This window comes from Bos javanicus, chromosome 21 (genome assembly GCF_032452875.1).
Source record: "Bos javanicus breed banteng chromosome 21, ARS-OSU_banteng_1.0, whole genome shotgun sequence".
In the NCBI taxonomy this organism is placed as follows: domain Eukaryota; kingdom Metazoa; phylum Chordata; class Mammalia; order Artiodactyla; family Bovidae; genus Bos; species Bos javanicus.
Window position 1 is genome coordinate 25,382,317 of NC_083888.1, and position 10,828 is coordinate 25,393,144.

Genomic DNA, 10,828 nt, shown 5'->3' on the forward strand with positions numbered 1-10,828 from the left:
GGGGAAAGTAAGTGAAATAAGGTGATTTACACAGATGGTGCTTAAATGTTATTTATATCTATAATAGTGGTTATTATTATCATCAGAGTAGGAATCAAGAGCCCTTTATTCTACGCTAGGGCTAAATTTTATCTATTTTAGTTTTCTGATACCTTGAGGATCTTTGGCCAGATGCAGTAGAAATTAACCCTTTCTTGGGACTTACCTGGTGGTCCAACGGTTAAGACTCTGAGCTCCCAATGCAGAGGGCCTGGGTTCCATCCCTGGTCAGGAAACTAGATCCCATATGCTTCAACTAAGAGCCTGCATGCTGCAACTGAGGATCCTACATGCCACAACTAAGAGCCAGCAAAGCCAGATGAAAAGAAACTAACCCTTCCTTTCGTGGTGCCCAACAGGCAGAATAGGATTTCTAGCCCACGAGAAAGGAATGACTGCAGCTCTTTTCATTTCTGAGTTGAAGACAACAGGCCTCTAATTTGGAATTAGCCTTCAGAGCCTGACTCCAAGCTCTTAGATTCTTCATCTCTTCAACCCCTGCCCCCTCTTACCCCCACGAATACCATCTACCACCACCATCACCAATAGAAAAACTGAACCTACACATGGAGAACCCAAGCCTTGGAAATACAACCTATCAATGACATTCCCTGGTAGCTCAGTGGTTAAAGCGTCTGCTTGCAATGCAGGAGACCCAGGTTTGATCCCTGGGTTGGGAAGATCCCCTGGAGAAGGAAATGGCAACCAACTCCAGTATTCTTGCCTGGAGAATCCCACGGACGGAGGAGCCTGGTGGGCTATAGTTCACGGGGTTGCAAAGAGTTGGACACAACTGAGCGACTTCACTTTCACTTTCATGACAGATACACAGAATCTCACAAGGAGAAAGCTGAGGAGGCACTGTCTTCATGCAGCAAGATAGAAATTCTGGCTTAAGACATGGGGTAGTCCATCAACACATGAATGGATAGAGAAGATGTGGTACATATATACAGTGGAATATTACTCAGTCATTAAAAGGAATGAAATAATGCCATTTGTGGCAACGTGGATGGACCTAGAGATGATCACACTAAGTGAAGGAAGCCAAACAGGGAAAGACAAATATCATATGATATTGCTTGTATGAATGATTTAAAAAGCTAGTACAAATGAACATATTTACAAAACAGAAACAGACTCACAGAAAACAAACTTATGGTTACTAAAAGGGAAAGGTAAGGCAGAGGGATAAGTTATGAGTTTGAGATGAACATGTACACACTGCTATATATAAAATAGGTAATCCACAATGACCTTATTATTGTAGTCTGTAATAACCTAAATGGGGAAAGAATCTGAAAAAGAATAGATATATGTATATATATATCTATTACATATATATACATATATTATCTATATATGTATATATAGATAACTGGATCACTTTGCTGTTCACCTCAAACTAACACAACATAATAAATCAGCTATACTCCAATATAAAATTTTTAAAAATTTAATTAAAAAAATTTTTAATTGTGCTAAATTTGTGCTAAATTTGAAAAAAAATATGGTAAGATGATGACTGAAAGTGAAAGTCACTCAGTTGCATCTGACTCCTTGCAACCCCATGGACTATAGCCTGCCAGGCTACTCTGTCCCTGGAATTCTCCAAGCAAGAATACCAGAGTGGATTGCCATGCTCTTCTCCACGGGATCTTCCTGACTCAGGAATCGAACATGGGTCTCCTGCACTGCGGACAGATTCTTTACCATCTGAGCCATCAGAGAAGCTGAGATGATGAGTGAATGGTGCTAAATGGCCTTGGTTTGGAATCAGAGAAAAATGTGCCAGTGGACTACCAGGTCGGGTTCCCCAGGCCACTTTAGACATGGCCTGACTCTGTGTGGTTGCTGAGCAATGGAGGAAAAACTAAGCTCTTGCTTTGACCAACTGAGGCTGCCATGAGTGTAATCCACTAGACTCAACAAGGCCACATTAAACCAGTGCAGGTGAGGGTGTCTTGCACAGATGTCACCTATGCAGAAAAACAGGAGGAGTCTAGTCCTGTCTCCTTGGGCCCTAGGACTCTACCACCATGACATCATCTTCTATGCAAATGACCAGTGCACATCAGCTCATATTTAGTTTCCTCCTATTCTAGACCTTGAAATGAGGCTGATGACCAGCTAGACACTGGTCCCACCCTCCCAGGGGCACCAGCACTCTTGCTGGGTGTAGGACTGGACATCAGCCCCCAGGATGAGAAGCACTTTGACTGGCCTCAGGACCCCTGCCTGCCCACACTCCACCAGAGCCACTCAGGCATGAAGGTGAGGCTGCTGCTCCAAGAATCAGCAGTGGGGGGCATAGTCACGTGGTGGCGACAGGGACACACCAGGCACACACGATACTGGCATGTTGTAGAGTGTGGCCCAGTCAGGGGCCGCCCTGTAGGAGCAGATTCCCCCAGGGACCTGTGTGCTGTTGGCTCTGACTCCCTCCCCACGCTGGGCCCTGTGGGCTGCTGCTGGGTAAGTGGGAGCTTCTCTTCTCTGCTTCTGGCTTTTCACAGTGATTTCCATTGAACTAACACTCATATTCTGTGTAATCAGCTAAATACTAAATATTCAAATTCAGCAGAGAATGGAGCAGGCATCCAAAAAAGATTTTTTTTTAATGTGAAAATGTTTATCCTTTTTAAAAAGTCATTCCATATATACATATGCAGTGCGAATAAATGTTAACAGTCTGCTTATTTTGGTAATCCATGTACCAAAATATAGATGTTTAACATCTCAACCCCACTCATGATTTTGACTAACTTTCATAAGCTAATTGCCTATTACTGTATATACAGAAAAGACAAATATATCAATCCTTTATTGAACAACTGTGCTAAGCTTTGCATACTTCATTTAAACTGTGCTAGGTTTTACATAAATTATCTTTTTTAATCCTTTCAACAATCCTTAGAAAAGCATTATTATCTCCATTTTACAGATGAGAAAACTGAAACTCAGAGAGTGCAGCAAGATAAACTCAGATCTTTCTTTTGACTGAAAAAAGACACAATTTACAACAAAAATACCAGATCTTATGCATCTGATTGAAGTTTTCTTCTTTCAAATAGTCTGTCAAGAGACTGCAAAATAGTTTTCCTTAGAAATAGCTTTGTGAACCTCAAGCATGAGCTTTGGAATATTCTCATCAAAGTCAAGGCTTTGTCCTGGAAGGATGAAGGTAATTTTCAACGGTCTTTCAAAGCAAAGGCTGGTTGGGCATGCCAGGGGAGGGTACAGGTGGTCCATGCCTCCACAGGCATGGCCTAGCTTCATCCCTCCATATGGGTCTTTTCTGCTTCCTGACTTCAAAGTGAGCATGTGATCCAAACCTGGCCACTCTGGCCTGGCTAGCTCATCCTCCTGTTCATCATGGTTGGTCCAGAAGTGGGCATATGGACAAGTCAAATCAGACACCTTCTTTAAGATTTAGTGAATCAAATTCTAAACGACACATGTACCCCAGTGTTCATTGCAGTACTATTTACAAAAGCCAGGACAAGGAAGCAACTTAGGTGTCCAGTGACAGGTGAATGGATAAAGAAAATGTGGTATATATATACAATGGAATATTACTCAGCCATAAAAAAGAACACATTTGAGTCTGTTCTGATGAGGCAGATTAACTTAGAGCCTGTTATACAGAGTGAAGTAAGTCTGAAAGAGAAAAACAAGCACCATACATTGATACATTATATATGGAATCTAGAAAAATGGTACTGATGAAACTATTTGCAGGGAAAGAACAGAGACTCAGACATAGAGAACGGACTTGTGGACACAGTAGGGGAGGGACGGGGGCGATGAATGGGGAAAGTAGCAGCAGCATGTATACACTATCAGGCGTAAGATGGATGGCTGCCGAGAAGCTGCAGTGCAGCACAGGGAGCCCAGTCTGGCACTCTGTGATGACCTGGAGGGATGGGATTGGGGGAGAGGAGGCATAGGAGGGAGGGGATATGTGTGTAGTTGTGCAGTGAAAGCCAACACAACATTGCAAAAAACAATTTTTAATTAAGATTTCATGGATCAATATTGAAGAAAAAGTCTTCTTTTTCTGGCTGCTGTGACTAATTCCAGCAAACTTGATGGTTTTAAACAATATGAATTTAGAGGCGGTCCTAAGATGGTGGAGGAATAGGACGGGGAAACCACCTTCTCCCCCACAAATTTATCAAAGGAACATTTGAACACTGAGTAAATTCCACAAAACAACTTCTGAATGCCGGCAGAGGACATCAGGCACCCAGAAAAAGCAGCCCATTGTCTTCGAAAGGAGGTAGGGAAAAAATATAAAAGATAAAAAGAGAGACAAAAGAGGTAGAGATGAAGATCCGTCCCAGGAAGGGAGTCTTAAAAAGAGAGAAGTTTCCAAACACCAGGAAACACTCTCACTGCCGAGTCTGTGGTGAGCCTTGGAACCTTAGAGGGCAACATAACCCGGAGGAAAGATAAATAAATAATTAAAACCCACAGATTACATGCCCAACGGTAACTCCCAGCAGAGAAGTGGTGCAGACTCCTGCATCTGCCACTAGCAAGCGGGGGCTGGGCAGGGAGGAGCGGGCTGCATTGATTAGAGTAAGGACCGGGCCTGAATCCCCTGACGGCAATCTGAGGGAACTAGCTTGAGATAGCAAAGCAGACTGTGGGATAGCTACCCTGCAAAAAGGCGAAAAGCCCTAACCTAAGACACCTGCTCACAGAACAGAGGACTGAACAGAGCTAGCCGGCTGCGGACCGGCCCATCCCCCGCCAGAGACAGGCAGGCGAGGGCAGCCAGAGCCGGAAGGGATCAAAGTAATATCTCTGCTTTTTAATATGCTATCTAGGTTGGTCATAACTTTCCTTCCAAGGAGTAAGCATCTTTTAATTTCATGGCTGCAGTCACCATCTGCAGTGATTTTGGAGCCCCCCAAAATAAAGTCTGACAACTGTTTCCAAGGTTTCCCCATCTATTTGCCATGAAGTGATGGGACGGGATGCCATGATCTTCGTTTTCTGAATGTTGAGCTTTAAGCCAACTTTTTCACTCTCCTCTTTCACTTTCATCAAGAGGCTTTTGAGTTCCTCTTCACTTTCTGCCAGAAGGGTGGTGTCATCTGCATATCTGAGGTTATTGATATTTCTCCCAGCAATCTTGATTCCAGCTTGTGCTTCTTCCAGCCCAGTATTTCTCATGATGTACTCTGCATAGAAGTTAAATAAACAGGGTGACAATATACAGCTTTGACGTACTCCTTTTCCTATTTGGAACCAGTCTGTTGTTCCATGTCCAGTTCTAACTGTTGCTTCCTGACCTCTATATAGGTTTCTCAAGAGGCAGGTCAGGTGGTCTGGTATTCCCATGTCTTTCAGAATTTCCCACAGTTTATTGTGATCCACACAGTCAAAGGCTTTGGCATAGTCAATAAAGCAGAAATAGATGTTTATCTGGAACTCTCGCTTTTTCGATGATCCAGCGGATGTTGGCAATTTGATCTCTGGTTCCTCTGCCTTTTCTAAAACCAGCTTGAACATCTGGAAGTTTACGGTTCATGTATTGCTGAAGCCTGGCTTGGAGAATTTTGAGCATTACCTTACTAGCGTGTGAAATGAGTGCAATTGTGCAGTAGTAAATTCCTGGCCCAATAGCTATTCTTTGTTTCTATATGTTCACATTTTCTATTCATTAATTCTTTTTCTGAAGAATATTTTATTTTTTGCTTTTGGTTGTGCTGAGTCTTTGTTGCTGCTCCAGCTCTTCTCTAGTCGGTGGTGAACAGGGAGGTTATTCTCTAGATGCAGTGCACAGGCTTTTCATTGCAATGGTTCCTCTTATTGCAGGCTTCCCTGGTGGCTCAGATGGTAAAGAATCTGCCTGCAATGTGGGAGACCTGGGTTCGATCCCTGGGTTCTGAAGATCCCCTGGAGAAGGGAATGGCTACCCTCTCCAGTATTCTTGCCTGGAGAATTCCATGGACAGAGGAACCTGCTGGGCTAGAGTCCATGGGGTTGAAAAGAGTTGGACATGACTGAGCAGCTTTCACTTTCACTTTCTCTTGTTGCAAAGCACGGGTTCTAGAGCACAAGCTCAACAGTTGTAGCATACAGAATTAGTTGCTTCCCAGCATGTGAGATCTTCCCCACGCAGGGATCAAACCCATGTCTCCTGCATTGGCAGGCAGGTTCTTTACCAGTGAGCCATCTGGGAAGCCCCCCTCCTAGGTCTTTACCCTCAAAATTCTAAAACATAAGTCCACATAAAGGCAATGTATTTTACTCAGAGGTAGATATAACCAAATATCTACCAACTGGTGAATAGATAAATTGTTGTGTAGCTGTGCAATAGACTACTAATCACCAATAAGAAGGAAGCAAGAATACAAACAAGAATGTAGGTGGATTGCAAAACTGTGATACTGCAGAGTTCACATGTATAGGAACTTTTATCCAGAACAAAACTATGACAGAGAGCAGAGCTTCTTGGGACCCAGGTGAGGGGAGGGGACTGTCCCAAAGGGGAATCCAGGAACTTTTGTTGTAGGGGAGGGGTGTGGATGTTCTTTATCATGATGGGTATATCATGTAGTGTGTCTTTCTCAAAGCCCATCAAATTGTACTTATGAGATTTATAAATGTGTAAACACCATATGTAAATCCTCTCAATAAAACTGACTTTAAAAAAATCCTCTTCTCATGACTTCCCTGGTGGTTCAGTGGTTAAGACTCCACGCTTCCAATGCAGGGGATGCAGGTTCAATCCCTGGTCAAGGAACTAAGATCCTGTTCCTTATTTTATTTTTAGCAGCTAAAAATAAAAATAGTTTTTTTAAAAAAAAAAAAAAAAGCCTCCTTTAGAGAAAAAGATACACCAGCCCTTCAAAACAGCAAAGCTAGTCCTTTCCTAGCATTTTGAGAGAAGGAAAGACAAAACACCCAATTTCTCCTGCAGGTCATCCTGCCTCTCTTACACAACATCGCTCTTCATTTTAATAAGTTTACATTGATCCCTCTCACTTGCAACAGAAGAGTGCTAAGATATTTCTTGATGGAAAGAAAATTTAATTTCTTAAGGATTCAGAAGTCCAAACTACCTAGAAACGTAGTATCATAAAATCTTCTAATATCATACTGAGATGACTTTATCCCTCCTGGAATGTTCATTTTCAGCTTGCTGTCTTCCTACTATCACTCCACACAAAGGCAGAGCAATTCACCGCCCAACTTCCACAAAGTCCATTTGAGGACTGAACTCATCAGACTGTAATGATTCCAGAAATTAAGATGTTCCAGCCAGAATGGTCTCAGTGTTCCTTCTTCTCACAGATTGCACAATTTACAGTTTAATTCTCTGTGATGACTCCATCAAAGGAACAGTACATGTAGATGAAATTATTTGAGTACCGTCCTTGTTTGGACCATAACAATCGGACAGCTCTGTACGCTTGCAGCAGAGGGAGAGATGTCAGGATTCTGAGATCATCTGACTCCCAAGGACTCCTGAGCTGTTGGTTCCTGCCTCCCAGTCCCAGGGCCAATGTGACAGCTCCATGAAGAACACGCCCCCCAATTATCAGCCCACATCACATGTACAGAGAACTACAGCTTTGCTGGGCAGTGAGCATTGCACAGGGACTGTCATCAGCCCACAATGTAACAACTCATTGTGGCATTACAAACCCATCTGATGCTGGGAGCTTCGTCCAAGGAGACCAGCAGCCAAACGCTGAAGTGTTTGTATCATGACAAACATCATTATGAGACAGAAAGAGCCTATTAGTCCTACCGTGTAATTTTAAACCTCAAACTGTCAAAAAGAAAAGGCCTCATCTTCTCATTTTGAGAAGCCTGTTATCATTCCAGGGTCTTTAACAGCTCATTCAGTAGCCAGTTAAGTGCCCTTTCAGAACTGACAAAGCTTCACTCTGTGCTAGTTCTAGCGTCTGAAGAGTTTAGAAGCAGGAGGCTGAGCCAGACGTGAGAAAGCTCCTAGCTTTTGTAAGCTTGAGTGTGAGATGCTGGGCTGTACGTGGCTTACTGTTCTGTTTTTCCCCCAAGTTTTATTTGTTTATTTATTTTAATTTTTGGCCACACCCTGCAGATCTTTTCCCTGACCAGGGATTGAGCTCTCACCCTGCATTGGAAGGCAGGGTCCTAACCATTGGACCGCTGGGGAAGTCCCCTGTCCTGTTTGTTTTTGATTAGAAAACCGAGGTTGAAAAAGAGACACAGATGTAAAGAACAGACTTTTGGACTATGTGGGAGAAGCTAAGGATGGGATGATTTGAGAGAATAGCACTGAAACATGTATATGACCATATGCAAAATAGATGACCAAGGCAAGTTCAATTCATGAAGCAGGGCACTCAAAACTGGTGTTCTGGGACAACCTAGAGGGGTGGGATAGAGTGGGGAGGAAGGTGGGAGGGGGTGTTCAGGATGTGGGGGACACATGTACACCCGTAGGTGATTCACATCTATGTATGGGAAAAAACGACCACAATATTGTAAAGTAATTAGCCTCCAATTAAAATTAATTACAAAAAAACCCCGAGGCTGATACCAAGAGATGTGCCTGTTTCTGCATGTAGTTGAAGTTGTTCAGTTACTAAGTCGTGTCTGACTCTTTGCAACCCCGTTGACTATAGCCCACCAGGCTTCTCTGTCCATGGGACTTCCCAGGCAAGAATACCGGATGGGTTGCCATTTCCTCCTCCACTGTTTGTATATGTGAGTGTAAGTGTGCACACAGTGGGATTTGAGGGTCTGCATGAGTCTCTGGGAATTTGGGAATGAATGTCTATGCCAGCTCATTTGGATACTTTTCTGTGAGTGTTGCCAGTCTTGGAGTACGAGAGCATCCTTTCTAGCCTGGGCCGTGCAGTTAGCTGCTCCATCTCCACATGGGCATTTGCTTGACTCTGACCCACAGCCTAGGAGTCCTGATGATGGAAAGAAAAGTGCTCTGAGCAACAGACCCAAGCTGTAATTGATTAGATGTTCAGTGGTAGGCTGGGCTTTCCAGGTGGTGTAGTGGTAAAGAATCCACCCGCCAATGCAGGAGATGCAGGAAGCGCGGGGTTCAATCCCTGAGTTGGGAAGATCCCCTGGAGAAGGAAATGGCAACCCATTCCAGTATTCTTGCCTGGAGAATCCCATGAACAGAGGAGCTTGAGGGGCTTCAGTCCACAGGGTCACAAAGAGTGGGACATGACTGAGCGACTGAGCACGTCAGGGTTAGGCAGGTTTCTCTGCCTCTCTGATGTATCTCTATTTCCTTATCGGTGAAATGAAATGAAGGCTAATTCATGGGCTTCAGGAGCAGACTCCTGCTGGAGCACTTTGCCAGAGTGTGTGTTATATAATAACAATGGAATAGCGTCGTGTTGTGTAGGAAATGTTTTTTGTCTCAGTTCCGGTTCTCCCAGAGGTAGATTGTGAGACAGGGTTTGAGGTCAAGTGGTTTATTGGGGGTGTGAAGGAGAATGAGGAGACACAGGGAAGGGAAGTCAGTGAATGAAATGTGTATTATCAACCAGCTACTATTTGGAGGACAGTGCTTTGCCCCCATAGGGCCACCCTGGGAAACAGTGCAGAATACACTCCTCGGGGTGACCCCCAGCCATGTCTGAGGGTGCTGATGGGGTCATGCATGAGGTCGTGGGCCACTGGCGAGGAGCTGCTGGGGGACAGCCAGTTTTTCTCAGCACTTGCAGCCTGACATAGACAAGGTCCAAGAGCCGCAGACCCAGCCAGTAGATTCTGGCTAGCTCCCTCTCGCTGACCCCGAGAACTGCGGTCTGAGAGCCAGGGCAGGGCAGCACCTGGTTTCAGGTGCAAGACTATGTTTCACAGCAAAGACCTAAATTATGGGCAGGCTTGGATTCCAAAACAGGAAAATAAATGGCAATTCCAGGACTTCCGTGGTGGCTCAGTGGTATAGAATCTGCCCTTACTATGCAAGGGACTCGGGTTCCAACTCTGGTCCAGGAAGATCCCACACGCCTCGGAGCAACCAAGCCCGTGCTCCACAACTACAGAAGCCCTCCCGGCCATAGGGCCTGTGCTCTGCAAGAAGAGAAACCACCACCAGGAGAAGACCCTGCACACTGCAACTAGAGAATAGCCCCCACCAGCCACAGCTAGAGAAAAGCCCTCGTAGCAACTAAGACCCAGTACATCCAAAAATAAATAATTTCTTTAAAAAAAGGAGTCAGCTGAGCACCTCATCTTTCACCACACTACCCCTCCTCCATCTTTCCACTCGCATCACCTTGACTTTCCCTGTATCCTTCAAGTTTGCTCTTCTCCCTCCAACGACAGGACCTCGCATACTGTGTTCCCCAGCCTGGGACACCTTCCTGCCTCTCCTTGCACTTAATTCTGGCTCATGCCTCAGAGGGCTGCTCAGGTGTGGTCTTCCCAGGATGCCTGCTTTGAGCTCCCTGAGCATCACATCTCCCTGCCTTGGACCCACGCCACCTCTTCATGTCCTGCTCCTTCAGGATGCTTCCAGGGAACGTCCACACTTGTCTGATGGATGACATGTCAGTCCCCTCCAGTGCATCTCCCCCTTAGACTGGAATTCCAACGCAGCGGGACCGCAGAGCCCCAGAGCCCAGCACCGCGTCTGGAGCATAACAGACACTCGATAATACTCATTGCGTGACTTCACACAAAGGGGTTTGAAATAACAGTGTGAACAGGGAAGAGGCTAGAAGAAGAGCCATAGCGAAGGGAGCAAGTGTAGGACCAGATGCTCTCCTTGGCTCCCCTTCATCCACCCTCTGGGCCTCTCCACCCC

The 10,828-nt window shown here is 44.9% G+C and overlaps 1 non-coding gene across 1 annotated transcript; it reads left to right on the top strand.

Annotated features, from left to right (window-relative positions):
- Positions 1 to 647: 647 nt before the first annotated feature.
- Positions 648 to 719, top strand: TRNAC-GCA (transfer RNA cysteine (anticodon GCA)). Its single transcript has one exon. It is a non-coding gene; the product is annotated as a tRNA-Cys (tRNA).
- The last annotated feature ends 10,109 nt before the right edge of the window (positions 720 to 10,828 follow it).